Consider the following 19550-nt stretch of genomic DNA (forward strand, 5'->3'; position numbering starts at 1 on the left):
ACTTCCAGCTGGCCCCACTCTTTTTGGAGCTAAAGGGACTTTAAATCATTAGCAGACGTCAAAAGGCTTGAAGAGTGTGCTTGCCTAGGAAGTGGTTCATCAGCATTTGTAAAAACCACCTTGGCAAAAAGAGGTTGAACCCAGCACTGGGGGTGGATTTTGTGTATTCCAGTTGAATTAGCAAACAGAATACCTTTTAAATCTTACCCACAGCTGATTCTGAAACGGGCACCCACTAAGGAAAGGGCTGCCCTGTCTGTGCTAGAAGGAGGCTATCCCTGCCTCAAGGTGCTTCTCTTCCCCACATCAGAGACCTCATTAGATGCTTGGTCCCCCTTCCTTCCTAATATGTGTAGAGGGCTTGGAGATTTTCACCTGGGCTTTGGGACAAAGCCAACATAGGATGTCCTGAGTTATAGTAAGCATTCCTGAAAGGGAGGTAGCCACTGGTCAGCCAGCTCTAAAGAAGGCCAAGTTCATGTTCCCCACAAAGGACCAGAGCCTGGGCAGGTGGGGGTTTAGGGGCAGGAGTGAAGACGGTGTGGGAGGAGGTGAAGGTGAGGGTGTAGGGGTGGAGATGGGTGAAGAGGGTGGGCATGCAGTGGGTGCAGGGGACCTGGCAGAAGCCTGGTTCAAGTGGGAGCAGAGCCTCCCTGGCCACGGCAGGTGGGACCCTGACATACAGGAAGTCTTCTTGGGAACAGAATTGCTGCCTTAGCTATTTGGCCACTCTCCTGCACACACCTGGAATCACTGGGTATGTCTCTGAGGAACTAAAGCTGATCTCTTCTTGGTAGGCTGACTTCGGCAGAAGGGCTTGAGGACATGCCACCTTTTCTCTCTTTAGGCCTTTTCCCTTGAAAGCTCTGTGAATTCAGACTTTTTCTTCTCAAAGGAAAAATAAAACTGCTTAAAACACCATCAAGTTCTCAAAATCTTTTTTTTTTTTTTTTTTTTTGAGATGCAGTTTTGCTCTTGTTGCCCAGGCTGGAGTGCGATGGTATGATTTCGGCTTACCACAACCTCTGCCTCCCAGGTTCAAGCCATTCTCCTGCCTCAGCCTCCCAAGTAGCTTGGACTATGGGGGCTCACCACTACGCCCATCTAATTTTTTTTTTTTTTTTTTTGTATTTTTAGTAGAGACAGGGATCCACCATGTTGGCTAGGCTGGTCTCAAACTCCCATAGATGTGAGTCACTGTGCCCAGCCCTGAATCTATTATTTATTGATCAATAAATATTGACCTATTTGTTTATCAGTGTCATACTGGGAGGGCCAGCCTCCCAAGTAGCTGGGGTTACAGGCATGCACCACCACACCCAGCTATTTTTGTATTTTTAGTAGAGATGGGGTTTCTCCATGTTGATCAGGCTGGTCTCGAACTCCCAACCTCAGGTGATCTGCCTGCCTCAGCCTCCCAAAGTGCTGGGATTACAGGCGTGAGCCACTGCACCTGGCCCAGTGGTGCAATCTTGGCTCACTGCAACCTCCACCTCCCAGTGTTATGGAGGAGTACCCAGTGCATAGGTTCTTGGCCTCTCAAACCCCAAAGGATGGGGAAAGGGGTCCTGGAGGCACGGTGAGTTTACCATCTGAATAAAATCGTGGACCCAAAGAGTTTTGTGGAAGAGTGATTTATTAGAGAGGGAGAGAAAAAAAGACAGAGGGAGAGAGAGAGAGGGAGACAGCCCCCATGATGTTGTTGGAGGAGAACCCAGAGTAGGAAATCTGTTCAGGTAGGAGCAGCTGAAGTTTTAACCCTTGAGTTATTCCCTCCCCATTCATGTTCACATCTAGTGAGAGTTCTTTCAAACTCCCTCTGGAGTGATTGATCTTTGACTCTGATAGTGAATTGGCTACTTGTTCTGCAACCCCGAGTTACAGAGCCCCCACCTCCCAGAGCTTTTGGTGGGAATTTGGGACAAAAGAGCCCCACCTGGCAATTTTACCTGGTCCATATGGAGGAAGTGCTCAAAGAGCCCCAGCCACCTGAGGCGGGGAGCCTGGAAATTCCTGCATTTGAAACCTCTCTGCTAGTGGACCCGGGAAGAGAAGTTTCTTTAACACAGTCCCTCACCGGGTTCAGGTGATTCTCCTGCTTCAGCCTCCCCAGTAGCTGGGATTACAGTATACACCACCACGCCCAGCTTATTTTATATTTTTAGTAGAGACGAGGTTTCACCATGTTGGCCAGGCTGGTCTCAAACTCCTGACCTCAAGTGATCCACGCACCTCAGCCTCCCAAAGTGCTGGGATTAGAGGCATGAGCCATCACTCCTGGCCAGGTTCTCAAAATCTACAAAATAAAGCCTTAGCAGGGTATTTAAATTCTGTTGGAACTGGAGCCCGGCAGACCTTCCTGCATTGTCTCCCACACCTGCCTGTTAGACATCGCCACCGTTCCAGCTCAGCCCTCGGCTCCTCTCACCCACCCTTCTCGTTGAGATCCTTCTCTCTCAGGTCTGTTTAAAATCTCACTGCTTCCATGAACCTGATTCCTCTGGATTCGGCTACTCAGCCCCACTCTGGCTCTCATCAGCTCCCGGATGTCCCATGGCATCTGAGTGTGGACAGCCTCGTGGTTCAACCACTGTGCACCGCCTGCCGTTCTCCCCCAGGACTCTTACACTTCCTGTGAGCACCCTCCAGCTCTCAGTGTATTTCCCCAAATACTCAGCACAATGTATCCCAGTTGGCAAAGCTCAACCAGTGTTGGTGAGATTTGAAACCAAACCATGTTAGCGTATGAAAATAAACACAAGTATCAGGCCTCATCTGACTCCATTCAATGTTAAGTGGCATCATTCATTCACTTCTAAGAGAAGAAAATTAGTAATGTAAAACTAAAAATGAATTAGCTACTGAACAGAGGGACAAAGAATGTTCAGCCTCTCTAGAATGCAAAGATTTCAGAATTGTTTGTAGAAATAAGGAAATGCCAAATTTGGCAAATCAAATTAACAAATTTAGAGGAAATTACATTGATCATCACTGCCAGAGTCACAGTGAGACATGCACTCTCAGGACTGCCAGCAATGCAAATGAGTACAGCACTTCTCCAAAAATTTCATAAAATGTCTCAAGAGTTTAAAAATTTTTAATGACATATATGGCTCACATTCTGTTCTACTGAACAGTGCTGTATTAGACAATTGCATTTTTTTTATTGCTAGGTGAAGGTATTTCTGGTTCTAGAATTATGAGTGATTTTAGTTTTGTTCTTCTTTTTAATTTTTATGTTTTTTATACAAGGTCTCGCTCTGTCACACTGGAATGCAGTGGCGCAATCTCAGCTCACTGCAGCCTCTGCCTTCTGGCTCAAGAGATCCTCCCACCAAAGCCTCCTGAGTAGCTGGGGCTACAGGAGGCATGCACTACCAAACCTGGCTCATATTTTGATTTTTTGTGGAAATAGGGTCTTGTTATATTGTGAAGGCTGGTCTCGAACTCCTGAGCTCAAGCAGTCCTCCTACCTCAGCCTCCCAAAGTGCTGGGATTACAGGTGTGAGCCATCACCTAGCCTAGTTTCGTACTTTACACTCTTCTGTACACTGTTTTTCTCAATAAGCATTTATTTCTAATATTTCACGTCTTTTGTGGAGCCTTCCCCAAATTCCCAGACTAGTATCAGATGCATCAAGACTTTCTACACTTTTTCTCTGCAGCATTCATTAGAGTTGGAAGTTATAGGCTGGCTAATTGTTTGATTTATTTCTGCCTGCTCAGCAGACCAAGTCCATGAATCTGGGACCCAGGTCTGTTCTGTTCATTTTTGTGTCCCCAGCACTTAGCTCAGTGCATAGCATGTGGTAAGTATTTAATAAAGTCCAGTTAAATGAATGGATGAATAAATGATTAAAGAAAAAAGTTAGGTCCTAGAAGCAGAAGAATCCAAGTCACTGTAACTATAAAATAAAGGAAGTCATCACATAAGAGCAATATTTACAAACTTCAGATCAGAACAGATTTTGGAGGTGCCACAGCCATGAGATCTGCTGCAGGGAGTGCAGTTGATCAAGGGCCCCAGCTGCTGTGCTCTGAATGCAACAACGCATCTGAGGCTTCGCTTCCCAGAGGCTGCCCCCAGCCGACCTCTTGGTGTAGCAGGAATAGGAAGCCACACCTTCTCCTGGGAGAGGTGGGACTCTTCTGATAGGCAATTTTGGCTCAAGGACATTCATGACCTCGTCAAAATTTCCTTCCTTTTCTCCTTCTTCTGTCTTCTCCAGGGTCAGATCTTCATCACAATGTGAGTGTTTTCCCCATTCATTGCCTTTGGCTCCATCCCCATTTTCCATCACAGATGCATTTCCCAAAAAATTACTTGCATCTCAGAAGACACAAACAACACAGAGAAGAATATTGCTTCCAAAATTTAAATATATATTATCTACTTTTAAAATTGGCCAATACATGTACATTGTTGAAACTTTGAACAGCAAAGTTTTTGAAGTGGATATATTATAAAAGGAAAGTTTCTCTTTCTCTTTTTTTTTTTTTTTTTTTTTGAGACAGTCTCGCTCTGCCACCCAGTCTGGAGTGCAGTGACACTATCTCCACTCACTGCAACCTCCACCTCCCAAGTTCAAGTGATTCTCCTGCCTCAGCCCCCTAGGTAGCTGGGACTATAGGCACACACCACCATGCTCAGCTAATTTTTGTGCTTTTAGTAGAGACAGGGTCTCACCATGTTGGCCAGGCTGGTCCTGAATTCCTGACCTCAGGTGATCTGCCCATCTTGGCCTCCCAGAGCTGGGTTTACAGGTGTGAGCCACCATGCCCAGCTGGAAAGCTGCCCTCTCATCTCTTTCCTCTAACCCCTGATTACCTTCTAAATACTCTCATTCCTCTCTCAGAAGTCAATCTCTGTCTACCCTTCCACGCTATGCACTATTTTTGTTACTTTTGTGACTAAGAGTAGAGTATGGAATAGTAGTCATGACCAGACATACCATACATATATATTAGGTCTTGTTTTTATATGGCCCCACAGTATTCCATTGCATTTAACCATTTCCACATTGACAAACATTTAGGTATTTATAGTCTTCGCCATGACTACCATATTATTGTACACTGTCTTTTCCTTATGTACATCTGTAGGATAAATTGCTAGAAGAGGATTTACTAGATCAAAGAGCAAGGATATGCTGAATTTAACTGTCAAATTGCTTTCTGCAGAGGTTAGAGCAATTTCTACCCCACCAGTCTGACTTCACACCCTCACCAACACAATGTGTTACCCATCATTTAATCTTTGCCAATCTGACAGGTTAAACATGTAGCTTTGCATTTTTCCAGTTATAGGTGAAGTCAAGAATCTTTCTTTCATACTTCTAGAAACTGTTTTTATTCCTTTTCTGTGAACTATCTCTTTACAAGTTTTGCTCACTACTCTATAGGGTTTTATTGCTCTTTTAAAACTGATTTGTAAGAGGTCTTTATACTTTAAGAAATATATACTTTGGTTGAGATATCAATGTGTCAGATTTTTCCCAGTTAGAATTTGACTTGTTTTTACTTTGTGGTGTTTTGTTTCGTCAAGTAGAATTTTTTTTTTTAATTTCAAGATGGTTTAAACTGATCTTTTCTTTTTTCTTTTATAGCTCTACATTCTGAGTCATACTTGGGCTTTTTATATACTGAGATTTTTAAAAAAATTCTAAAAATATTTCTAAAAATTATTTTTTAAATATTTTTGAAATTAAAAATGTTCCCATTTCTTCTGGCTCTCTCCCTTTCTCTTTTTTTTTTTTTTTTTGATATGAAGTCTCAATCTGTTGCCCAGGCTAGAGTGCAGTGGTGCGACCTTGGTTCACTGCAACCTCCACCTCCCGGATTCAACCTATTCTCCTGCCTCAGCCTCCCGATTAGCTGGGACTACAGGCATGTGCCACCACACTCGGCTAATTTTTTGTACTTTTAGTGGAGATGGGGTTTCACCGCGTTCGCCAGGATGGTCTTGATCTGCTGATCCTGTGACCCCTCATCTCGGCCTCCCAAAGTGCTGGGATTACAGGCATAAGCCACTGCACCTGGCCCCTTCCTCTCTTTTTTCCTTTCTTCCTTTTTACCATTTTAATCTCATTCCTTTACACTTTGCTTTGGTGCAAGGTATGAGTGAGGGATTTGTGGAAGAGATGCCTAGTTGCTCATCAAATACATCTCTTCCTCTTGGCACACAGCTGAACATCATTTTCCCCCACTTCTCGTGCAGTTGCATGTGACCATGTGAATGAGTTCTGGCTAGCGGAATGTGAAGGAAAGTCATGAGACTCTCCCATTTTCCCTATTTGTCATCTCAAGTCACCATGGAGAAGACTCTGGAGAAGATTCCAGAACAGTGCTATTCAATAGGAATAAGTGTGAGCCATCCAGGTGAGACATAGGTGGAATTTTAAATTTTCTAGTAGCCATATTAAGAAAAAGTAGGCCAGGAGCAGTGGCTCACACCTATAACCTCAGCACTTTGGGAGGCTGAGGAGGGTAGATCACCTGAGGTCAGCAGTTCAAGACCAGCCTGGCCAACATGATAAAACCTTGTCTCTACAAAAATACAAAAATTAGCTAGGCATGACAGTGGGTGCCTGTAATCCCAGCTACTTGGAAGGCTGAGGCCAGAGAATCATTTGAACCTGGGAGGCAGATGTTGCAATGAGCTGAGATAGTGCCACTGCACTCCAGCCTGGGTGACAGAGTGAGACTCCATCTCAAAAAAAAAAAAAAAAAAAAAAAGTGGAATTAATTGTTAAAATATATTTTATTAAGCCCAATATAAAAAAAAATTACTATTTCAACAAGTAATAAGCATAAAATGTATCAATGAGATATTTTACATTCTTTTCTTCATATTATATCTTCAAAATCTGTTGTGTATTTTATACTCACAGCACATCTGACTTTGGACTGGAGCTTTTAACTAACACATTGGACAGCACAGCTCTAGAAGAGTGTCAAGATGAATGGAGCTTGGCTCCTTGAATGACCATAAGAGAGAGTACACAACCTGGTAACAGCCTACCGTACATAACATCCATAAGAATGAACTGTAGGCTGGGCGCAGTGGCTCAAGCCTGTAATCCCAGCACTTTGGGAGCCCAAGGCGGGTGGATCACGAGGTCAAGAAATTGAGACCATCCTGGCCAACATAGTGAAACCCGTCTCTACTAAAAATACAAAATAATAATAATAATAATAATTAGCTAGGCGTGGTGGCGTGCGCCTGTAGTCCCAGCTACCCAGGAGGCTGAGGCAGGACAATTGTTTGAACCCAGGAGGCGGAAGTTGCAATGAGCCGAGATCATGCCACTGCACTCCAGCCTGGTGCCTGGTGACAGAGAGAGACTCTGTCTCAAAAAAAATAAATAAATAAAAAATTAAAATTAAAAAAAAGAATGAACTTTAATTGTGTGAAACCATTGAGAACCTGGGGTTTGTTATAGCAGTTATGCGATTTTATGTAATTAATATGACATCCTACTCTACTTATTCCAGATGGCTACCACTTATGAAATAATTGATCTTTTTCACTAATAATTTGAAAATCATCTTTCTCATGTTCTGTATCTCTATATGCTTTTGGATTTATTTCATGCCTTTCAATTTAGACCTATTTATCTATCGAAACTATTATTACTATTATTTGGAGATAGGGTCTCACTCTGTTGCCCAGGCTGGAGTGCAGTGGAATGATCTCAGCTCACTGCAACCTCTGCCTCCCGGGTTGAAGCCATTCTCCTGCCTCAGCCTCCCAAGTAGCTGGGTCTACGGGTGTGCACAACTATGCCCATCTATTTTTTTTTTTTTTTTGAGATGGAGTTTCGCTGTGGTTGCCCAGACTGGAGCACAATGGCACGATCTCGGCTCACCGCAACCTCCGCCTCCTGGGTTCAAGCAATTCTCCTGCCTCAGCCTCCCGAGTAGCTGGGACTACGGGCACGCACCATCATGCCCAGCTAATTTTTGTATTTTTAGTAGAGACGAGGTTTCACCTTGTTGACCAGGATGGTCTCGATCTCTTGACCTCGTGATCCACCCGCCTCGGCCTCCCAAAGTGCTGGGATTATAGGCGTGAGCCACCGCGCCTGGCCTATATTTTTTTTTCTTTTTTTTTGTATTTTTAGTAGAGGCAAGGATTCACCATGTTAGGCTAGTCTCAAACTCTGGGCTAGTGCCCAGCCCTGAATCTATTATTTATTGATCAATAAATATTGACCTATTTTTTCATCAGTGTCATACTGGTTTTGTTTTGTTTTTTTGAGATAGGGTCTCACTCTGTCACCTAGACTGGAGTGCAGCAGCACAGAGCTCATTGTAGCCTCAACTTCCCTGGGCTCAAGTGATCCTCCTGCCTCAGGCTCACAAGTAGCTGAGATTATGGGCGTGCATCACCATGCCCAGCTCATTTATTATTTATTTATTTATTTTTATTTTTAGTAGAGACAGGGTTTCTCCATGTCACCCAGGCTAAACTCGAACTCCTGGGCTCAAGCAATCCACCCACCTTGGAGTGTCATACTGTTTTAACTGTTACCTTCTAGTATGTTTTCATGTTAGTAACAGTAATAGTAAGGCTAATACCCCCTGTGGTAGGCAGAATTCTAAGTTGATTCCCAAGATTCCTGCTCCTGGGTATAAACATCTTTTATAAACCCTCGAATTTGTGAATGGTGGGATAGTTACTCAATGGTTAAGTTATGTTATTTGGCACAGTTGACTTTAAAAAAGAGAGATTATGCTGGGTAGATCTGACCCAGCTGAGAACTTAAAATAGAATGGGCTCTTCCTGGAGACATAGATTCAAAACATGAAAGGAAAACAATATGAGGGAGATTCTCCTGGGCTGGCTTTAAAAATGGAGGCGGCTGTGTGGCCAAGAATGAGGGAGGCCTCTGGGAGCTGAGAGTCCCTGGCAGACAGTCAACAAGGAAACTGGGTCCTCAGTCCTAGAACCACAAGGAATTAAATTTGGCCAACACTCTCAATGAAGTTGGAGGCTGATTCTCCTGCAGTCCCTCCTCCAGATCAGAATGCAGCCTGGCTGACACCTGAATTTCAGCCTCATTAGACCCTTAGCTGAGAACCCTGCCTTGCTGTTCTCAGTTCTGTTTACTTACAGAACTGAGAGTTCATACATAGATATTGTGTTAATCCACTAAATTTATGGTAATTAGTTATACAGTAATAGAAAACTAATACATCTCCTTGTGGCCTTTTTCAGATTTTTTCTGATTAGTAATTATTTTTATAATAGACTATATAATCGGCTTATTTAATTCCAAAAGAATATTCTGATAGTATTTTTATTGCCATTGTTTTACATTTATATATTAATTTAGGGAGAGTCGACATCTTTACAATGTTGAATATTCCTACCCAAGAACATCATGTCTTTCTATTTTTTAAAGTCTTCATTTGCATTTTAAAGTTTTCTCTACATGGTCCTTGCATAACTTCCTTTTAAATTTATTCTGGCTGTGCGCAGTAGTAGCACCTGCCTGTAGTGTCAGCTACTGTTGATGATGAATTGAGGGGATCACTTGAAGTCAAGAGTTTGAGTCCAGCCTGGGCAACAGAACGAGAATCTGTCTCAGAACAAACAAACAAAACAATTTGTTCTGGACGACTCACTTGTTGTTCCTTTTATACGTGAGTTTTTTCTTCTGTCACATTCTAACTGGCCATTGTTTCTACATAATTAGACTATAAATTTCCTAATGTTAATTCTGTAACATGCTTCTTAAATAAATTTTCTTATTATTTACAACATATTTTTACTTTATCGTCTTGGATTCTAAAATAAATAATATCCACACAAAATGGTAATTTTACTTCCTACTTTCAAGTTTTTATACCCCTATTTTTCTCTGGTTTAATTATGTTGACTAGTATTTCCAGTTCATTGTTAAATAATAACAATACATATTTTTATCTATTTTCTGACTTTAATGGGTCTGTTTCTTTTATTCTATATTTTTACAGCAATATTTATTAGGTGAGATTGGGCTGTAATTTTATTTTATTTTTGTTGCCATTTTGTTGGGTTTTAATATCCATATTATACTGGTCTCATAAGAAGAATTTGCACTTTTGATTTTCTTCCTTTGTTCTGAAACTGCTTAAGCAGCATTGAAATTACCAGTTCCTTAAAAGTTTTCTAGAATTTGCCTAATAAACTATACAAGCCTATTGCTATTTAGTTGTTATTAATAATATTATCGATGACATTTTCTAATTTCTACATGTTACTTGGTCTGTTCAGATTTTCTTTCTGTTCTGACCAGTTTTGGCAATTTATATTTCCTAGAAAAACATCCATTTAGCCAATTATTTACATATAGTTAAGCAAAGTAGCCTTTTATGATTCCTTCACTTCATTTACTGAAAGTTTATATATTTGTGCTTTCTCCCTATTTTCTTGATTAGAGTAATTAACATCTATAGAGTTTATTATTTTTCCCCTAAAGAACCAGTTATTGGTTTGATCTTTTTTTTTTAGTATTACCATTTTCCTGTTTTATAATGCAAAAAATAAGCTTTTACCTTTAGTATTCTTTCCATCTGTTTGCCTTAGTTATATTGTTCTTTTAAATTTCTAGAACTGTATACTTCATTTATTTTCCTTCTTGTTTATTGATTTAACAATATCCCATGGATTTCGATTATATGTGTTGCTGTTACTTTGTAGATTTCCTATACTTTTAAATTTCCTATTTGATCAAAGAGTTAATGAAGAGTTTAAATGCTCTAAATGATGAGGTTTTTAGATTTACAATTATTTAAAACCTAATTTCCATTTTGTGGAAATGCTGTCTGAGAATTTTACCTGCACTATTTCTCCATTTTGCAAATTAGTGAAGTATCATTTCAACCTACTATAAGAGTAACATTTTTGTGATTATTGCATGAGTACTTTAAAGAAGATATATTCTCTGATATAGCATTTGAATATATGTTCATGAAGTCTATCTTTTTAATTATATTATTTTAGTCTTCAATATTCTTATTTTTTTGTACTTGTCAAAGTCTCAGGTAAAAGAATTAAAATCTTCTACCATTAGTATTTTTCTATTTCTCTTTGAATTTCTGTAGTTCATGTTTTATGAATTTATCACTATTATAACTTACCATATATCTATTTATAACTGCTAGGGTTTCATTGTAGTTTACACTTTTATCATTACAAAATATCATGCTTTGTCTTGCTCAATACTTCTTGCCTTAAATTCAACCTTGTTTGATTTTAGAGATACAAATCCCTATTTTTATTTGCCTTTGCTTCAGATGATTTTGTCAATTCTTTTCTACAGGCTTTCAACAACACATTGTTTTACATGGAGCCTTAGGTATAGCCCATGAGCCATTTTTACTTTGAAGTCTAGTTTGGGTGTTTTCTTTTATCTAAACAGAGAGACTGGCCACTTCCAACCAGATTACCGGGCTGTTCTCCTCCCTGCCTCCAACACCAGCTCCCCACCGCCATTTCTGTTCTGCCTTCTGGTGAACTGGAGCGTCAGCCTCTCTCACCAGGCTTCCTATCAGACTGCGAGAAACACCTTCTGAGCCCAAGTCAAAACGTAGGACACTTACTCGAGAACTGAGTGTAAACATGCTACGTGTTTACTCCTCCCTCGTTCTCATGAGCAAGTTTATAGAAACCACACAGTATCAATGTTCACACATCTGTATTTGGGGCTTTTAATTTGTAGATGCCACTGAAATTGACATCATTGACTATTAAATAGAAACTGTTAGATACTATATAATTGTATATTTTAAAAATAAGACACAAGCAACTGTTTTTTCAAGATAACAGCAGTTACTGCAAACTGTGTGTTCTGATGACAGTACATCATGACTGGCTGGGCGTAGTGGCTCACACCTGTAATCCCAACACTTTGGGAGGCCGAGGCAAGCAACTCACGAGGTCAGGAGATCAAGATCATCCTGGCCAACATAGTGAAACCCCACCTCTACTAAAAGTACAAAAATTAGCTGAGCATGGTGGTGTGTGCCGGTAGTCCCAGCTACTCAGGAAGCTGAGGCAGGAGAATTGCTTGAACCCAGGAGGTGGAGGTTGCCGTAAAATGAGATCAGGCCACTGCACTCTGGCCAAGGTGACAGAGTGAGACTCCATCTCGAGAGAAAGAGAGAAAGAGAGAAAGAGAGAGGGAGGGAGGGAGAGAGGGAGGGAGGGAGGGAGGGAGGAAGGAAGGAAGGAAGGAAGGAAGGAAGAAAGGAAAGGAAGAAGGAAGGAACATTATGACTGATTGTCCAAATATCTATTGCTGTGTAACAAACTATTCCAGAACTTAGCAGTAAAAGATAATCATTGTATTATGTTCACAAATTCTGTGGGTTGGAAATTTGGCAAAAGTGAGGTGGGGACAGATTGCTATGGCTTTGTTATGTCTAGAGTCTTGGTTGGCAAGACATGGAGGCTGGGAGCAACCCAGTCATGAGGGACAGGGTCATCTGAAAGCAGCCTTACTCGTGTGCCTGGTAATTGATGGCATCTGTTGGCTGGCACTTCAATTGCACCTATTATCCAGAAAACTCTCATCTGACCTTCGATGTGGCAGAGACTTGCTCAAAGTTTGGCAACCTTGGACTTCTTACATGACAGCTTGGGGCTGCAAAGGCAAGTGTCCCATGAGAACCAGGTAGAGCAGTGTCGCTTTGCATAACCTAACACTGTAGACATTTAGGGTAATTTTTGCCTTATTCCATTGGCCAACCAGTCACTAAAGTGGGTCAACAAAGAACGAAGGCCCAGATTGAAGGGGAAGGATATATAAACCTACCTCTCAATGGCAGAAGCATCAAATCATCTGCAGACATGTTTTATTTTTTATTTTAGTTTTGAGACAGGCTCTCACTCTGTCACCCAGGTTGGAGCACAATGGCATGATCACAGCCCACTACAGCCTCGACCTCCCAAACTCAAGGGATCCTCTCATTTTAGCCTCCCAAGTAGCTGGGACTACAGGCATGCACCACCACACCTGGCTAATTTTTTTAAAACTTTTTTTTTTAAGAGTCAGGGTCTCACCATGTTGCCCAGGCTCGTCTCAAACTCTTGGTACCAAGCAATCCTCCTACCTCGGCCTCCCAAAGTGTTGGGATTGCAGGCATGAGCCACCGGACCCGGCCAGTTGTGGCACTTTGTAAGCAGCAACACCAAAATTTAACAAGTGAACTATGTAAGTTATTGACTAATAACGATTATATAGTTATTCCAATTCCTAAAATATCTATGAAATACAAAGACAGAAATTTTGAATGAAGTCACATAAGCTAGAAGCCCAGAGTCCTCAGGAGAGTATAAATGTTTAACTTTCTGTGAGCCTGGCTGGCTTAGGGCCTTCCTGGCCTGCTCCTCCAGTCTGCCATGGCTTCCGCCTTCCTTAATGGAAGGATTATGTATCTTTTACTAAAAATTACCCTAGAGTGATGCAGTATGTCCTTTCTCCCTGATCCCATGACTGCTACCTTTGCTGCTCTCACACCGGCCTCCCATTCATTGCTCTCACTTTATTTCCCCTACTCCATAATTCATGTGATGGACAATTATCAAACACTGACCGCGTACCAAACTCTTGAGGAGATTCCAAAATGAACAAGGCCGTGAAGATAGTCTTTAATGCTGTCTTTTAGCAGCGTTACTGTTTATCTTTCACGTTTAGGCCTATAATCAATCTGAAAGTGATTTTTGTGTATAGTGTGAGGTAGAGGTCAAGTTCATTTTTTTCTCAAGTGTATATCCAATTGACTCAGCACATTGTTTACTGAAAAGCTCACCTTTTCTTCCAGTGGAACCTTTAAAATGACTATGAAAACAAATGACTACATATTTCTGGGTCTGGATTTTTAATTTTGTTCCAATGATCTATTTGGCTATACTTGAGGCAATATCATTCTGTTTTAGTTACTGTAGCCTGATAATAAGTTTTCATATTTGGTAGTGTTAAGAAAATGTTTTCCTTTTTTGGGATATTTGCTGTTCTTGGACTTTTACTTTTCCATATAAATTTTCAAATTAGCTTGTCACTTTCCACAAAATCTGGGCTTTCTATTGGAACTTTATTCTGTCAGGGATCCTATCTACCCCTTCCAGTCCTAGCTGCCTTGACATCTCCATGCTGTCAAAAAGCTGGGTGAAGTATAGCTTTTATGGTTGTTTCTGACAAGAGGGCCATCTGATACCAGTCACTCCAGTGTAGTCAGAAGCAGAAGCCCTTTGCAAGCTTTCTAAACACAATTCTACACAATAGACGTTCCATGATAAGAAATCTGTATGGCAAACTTTCACTCTGCACACTGTTTAAAATCCTACTGTATAAAACAGGATCCATTCACCTGCAATTGAGAGAAGACATGACCCCTATTGGGTTAAACAAACAAAATATATTGACTCAAACAACTGAAAAATTCAGGAGAAAAATCATCATAAGCAAGATTCCAAACAAAGTTTAACAGGATCCAATTTATCTCCATTTTTGTGTTCCACTTCCTGTTTGTGAAGCCAGTCTCAAACCAGCTCATGACCAAAAGATGGTTGTCAGCAACTCCCAGAACTACACCGTCTCAGGTCCACATCCAGGAGAAAAAGAGTGTCTTTGTTTCAGGACACCTGGGAAAAGTCCTATTGGCTCTAATTGGGTCACTGCCCATTCCTCAGGCAATCACTTTGCCAAAGTAAATTTGATGGATTCATTAGCTCAGGCCCAGGTCACCTTCCTGCTCCTGAGCTCAGGGTAGATTCAGCTCCTCTAGAAGTCCATGGACTGACAGCATTAGTGGAAGTTCCCAAGCAGGAAGCTGGGCATGATTAAATGGATGCCAACAACTAAAAACTCAAAAGTCTGCTTCACAGCCAAATCCAGTGTCTAAATCCACATCACCAAAAGGTACCCATAGGCTTCCTCGTCTGGTCCTCCAAGGTCACTTCCATGATCCTGCTTTTAGAACTGGGACCCCATCCCCTTCACACGGCCATGGACTCCACACTAATGGTCTGCAGGACACACACAGCTATTCCGGTCCTAGCATGTCCCTACCCAAGTGTTCTCTTTCTTCTGTTACCTGAAGTCTTGGCAAGGGTTGGGCAGGAGGAACAGGGGGATGAGCTGGGTTTTATTCCCCGCTTTGCTCTCACTATCTCCTCAGCAGGACAAGAGCAGGATGATCAGGCTGAGCTTCCTAATGCTACCATTTACTGCTATGATTCTGAAAAAGTCACTTTGCCACTCTGAGTCTCATTTCCTCAGCTGCAAATGGGGCTGACGATGTCTATTAATCTTTACCTCTTTCTAGGCAATCTCTCTAAGAAGAAGAGTTCTGTAACATAATGAAGGGAGGATAAGAGGTAACAAGCCTGGAGATGATGTCTTTTTGAATGGCTCTTGAGGCTGCTGGTGATGCTTCTGCCTTAGAAATCTTAAATGTGGAGTTTTTTTTCCCCCAAGCATTTCAATAATGATAAAGGTTAAGTGAAATAGTCTGAAAATGTTTGATAGACTGAAACTCTAAAGAGATGCTGAATTGTATTATGGGTCCCAGACAGATCATTGTAAACCTCTTGTTCCACCAGAAGTGTTGTTTGTGTGTAACACGTGTCAAGGGTTTCCACTCTAGGGAACAAAAGCACAAAAGTTTCACTGAAGCCCTTTGGCCTAATCCTCTTAAGAGCTGTTGAAGCCTCCCTGAATTGATCAGAGGCAGTCAAGTGCCTTCTTAAGACAGGAGGCTCTTTCAAGTTTTCTTACTGCTCCTCGTCCTGACAAACCCACTCAAATTTCCTTGCTACCCCTTCACCATCACCCATACGACACTTGGAGCCAGAGATTTTGCTCAAGGTCGCAGTGGGCAGGAAGTGGCTGGGCAGGGATCTTTCTAGAATCCACTATCCTCCCACAGGGCCAGAAGGAGCTAAGACTGCACAATCACAATGGGTGCATGCTGCAGAGGCCTCTGAAAACACAGGTTTTGACTGGACCTTGCAGGAAGAACAGGACAGTGTCTGAGCAAGAGTTTTGTGTATGAGAAGGAGTGGCAGGTCTGGGAGTGGAATCAGGAAAATCAGCTGCCCCCCCCCGGCACAGGTGCATAACCCAGGACTGAAGTAATAAGACCAAATGCCCTAATGATGTTTGTGATTCAGAGCCTAGCACAGTGCCTCATGTAGTGGCTATTCAGTTGAGTGGATAGGTGGGGTGGAAAGTAACAGATAGATTTAAGAGAAGTCTGGATAGTAGACACATAAAATGTAGGACTGGCTGAAGGATGAGGATAAAAAAGAGTAAACTATGGCTTTAGACACAGAGACATCCGGCAGATGCCAGGGGTGGGGAGGGAGTCCAGATGAAAACCAACTGCGGGTTATGAGGAACAACCACGTGGCTGTGTGGCCACAGATCTTTTCCTCCCCAGATGCAAATACACCCATTAGGAACATACCCTTGGCTGAAAGCCAGTCTGGTTTAGCCCTTGAAACTTTGGGCATCGTTTGCACAGAGCTGTCAGCCTAGGAGGTGAGCTTCATTTTGCCAATAGCTTCTACTGAGACAGAGTTTGTTATTCAAGCATCTAAAAAGCTCTGTTTTGAAGATAAATTTCTTTTCTGCAGATTAGTTCAGCTGATGAATTAGGTAGCCAAAAAACCTCTAAAAAGAAAAAGAAAAAAACCTCAACCCTTAATTCTATAGCTCCCTTTAAAAAGGGGGAGGGGGAAGACACCAAATAAATCCAAGCTCACCGACCTTCCAGCTCAGTTGATTTGCTTGGAACAGACTCACACTCAAGGGTGACTCTTTTCAGGAGCAGCCTCTGGTTTTCTTCCCCACACTGGAAATCTCTGGTCCTTCAGTGTTCTCAGTTCCATAGTGGAAACAGAACACACGCAAAAGTCTCAGCAGGCTGGGCGCGGTGCCTCACACCTATAATCCCAACACTTTGGGAGACTGAGGTGGGAGGATTGCTTGAGCCCAGGAGTTCCAGACCAGCCTGGGCAACATGGTGAAACCCCATCTTTACAAAAAAAAAATGAAATAATTAGCTGCCTTTAGTCCCAGCTACATGGGAACACTCCAGCCTGGGCAACAGAGCGAGACCTTGTCTAAACAAACAAGCAAACACCTGTGAGCAAATGTGTGACTGTGTGCAGCCATAGGCAAAGGGACGGGCAGAGCTTAGAGACGGACTGTAGACAGTGAGGAGTGAGTACAGACAGACCCTTCCCGCCCTACCTGGGAACGGTGGACAGTCTAAGTGGAGGGAGTGCTCAGGGCCTTCCTCCTCAGCGCCTGACAGTACAATCTCACATTTACAGAGCGTTTCCAGTTTTCATCTCACTCGTTCCATTTCCTAGATTGCTGCTGCCAGTCAAAAGCTCCAATCTCACATGTTGCAGGAACCTCTGTGCCAGTCCCCACAAGGAGGTCAGGCTGCTTCTCTGATGAGAAGAAGCTCGCCACCTGGCAAAGCCTCCTGCTTCCATTTTTACAGGTAAACTCTGCCTCCCTTTAGTTTCATTCACTGGCTTAGCTTTGGCCCTGCAGATACTCACATGGATTACATACTTCCTCATCCTCCTCACCATTTATTTCTGTGCAAACCACCATCGTATCAGCCTATGAAATGTTCTCCTTACAGGCCATAAAATCCCTGACATAGACCATGATTTCCCAATCATTTACGCTAGCTCCAGTTTGTCAATAACTTTCTTAAGCGCATGCTTACAGAACCCAATGGTCACCTGGCCATGCACGCAAGCTCAACGTGGTTCCTTGTCCTAGATTCTACACTTGTGTTGGGGGAGCCCACGGCTGTGCTAACTTCTTTGTCAATCCCCATTCATATTGACTTTAGGAGTCAATTTAAACTCCCAAATCTCCTTGAGCCCAAACCTGTGTATTCCCTTTCCCAGATCCTTTCAGCAAGTGAACAAGATGTGCATCAAGAACAAATGCTGTCACTCGTGCAATTTTTGTTAAACCCTAGATACAATGCTGTATTAGTTTCATCTAAATGTTCCTGCCAGTCTCAAGGTCTTCTAGAAAACTTATCTGTCATTTGTCATTATTAGCTACTCTCTCTACCTTCATGGCATTCACAAACTTGATGGGCGAGCTTTTTATTTCTTTATTTCAGCCGCTGGTACGTTGCAATAAAACTTGGCTGTGTATACCAGGGGGGTGAACAGATGTGATCAAATCTGTTTTTACAGATTACAGACCTTATTTGCTGAAAGTCACACAATGGACCTATGTACTGTGGAACTGGCACTACAACTCTGGTCCCTCAAAGCCCAGAGTGCAGATTTTCCCACAGTGCCACGGGGCTGCTGCATGGGATGCTTGTCCCCCAGGCCTGGCCACACTTGAGGGAATACTCATCATCCGCTTGGCAGGTAGGGGCTTCGCACCATTTTCTGGGTGAGCAACTGTGTTTATTACTGTGTGTTGGCTGACAGAGGGCTATAGCTAATAACGAAGTTTTTCTTCACTCACATTCACTTTGACACTTCAAGCGTCTCTGTCCAAACCCAGCTAGACCCTTCCCTCTACACCCACCCAGCTCACCGTGATGGGATGAACATGGTCAAACCTGGGCATTAAGAGACTTGGGTCACAATGCTGGTTCTGCTGTGTTAATTCTTTGACCTTATTGACAAAAGCCATTTAATTTCCCTGAGCCTCAATTTTTTCACCTAAAATAGGGGATCGCACCACCCTACCTTACAGAATTGATCTGAGCATCAAAGAAGGGAATGAATACAAGAGTTGTTGTTTTTATTGGCAAACTCTCCAGTGCTTTGCCAAGGTAGGTATACTGTTATTATCAGATGTGTATGAAGACTCCAAAGTGAGTCCGTGCCACTTAAAATTCTTTTTTAAAGCAGTTCATTGCATCCTAACCTATGTATTCCTTTCTTTCTCTTTTTCTCTTAAAGTTCCAACAAAAACTGAATATGAAGACTGCATGCAGGGATAGCACTGAATACAAATTAACTATTCAATGTTCTTTAGTCCCTCTGGCAGGGAAATGATCCACCTATTAAAACACCCAGTCAGAGCTGGCACGCACAGTGCTGATAACCCCAGCAGGCAATGACCTTGGCACCATTACAAGGGCAATATTTTCAAATGGATGAACTATTCCTGAACAAAGTGTCCAGTGTACTAGGAATAAACAGGCTTTTCATCAACCAAGGCTGTGTGTTTTCTGGTTCCAACAACCTTTCCCAGAGACAGTGCTGGAGAGGAGGGGGCACCAGGAAGCAGCACCTCCCCAGCAGCCTGCCCAGCCTGCTCATCCCTCCTCCAGAATCCTATGACTAGACAGGCCTCCAAACCTCCATCCTGTCTTCTGATGGTTTCATGATTGCTTTTCTATACTTTTACAAAAGGAAAACTCAGTATTGCCCTTGGAGACCCTGGTCAGCCCTCAGCAGGTGAGGATCAGCCCTCCCTGTGGTATAAAACAGGGTCCTGGAGCCTCATGAACAAGAACCTGTGGTGGAGAGTCACATACAACGTCACCAGGTATCT

General features: G+C 42.4%; 1 long non-coding RNA gene across 1 annotated transcript; it reads left to right on the forward strand.

Annotated features, from left to right (window-relative positions):
- Positions 1 to 14736: 14736 nt before the first annotated feature.
- LOC116549494 lies at positions 14737 to 18571 on the forward strand. Its single transcript, XR_004267904.1, has 3 exons — positions 14737 to 14942; positions 17369 to 17505; positions 18227 to 18571. It is a non-coding gene; the product is annotated as an uncharacterized LOC116549494 (long non-coding RNA).
- Positions 18572 to 19550: the final 979 nt, after the last annotated feature.

The sequence above is a fragment of the Sapajus apella genome, unplaced genomic scaffold (genome assembly GCF_009761245.1).
Source record: "Sapajus apella isolate SASKATOON/1434 unplaced genomic scaffold, GSC_monkey_1.0 scaffold6, whole genome shotgun sequence".
Taxonomy (NCBI): Eukaryota; Metazoa; Chordata; class Mammalia; order Primates; family Cebidae; genus Sapajus; species Sapajus apella.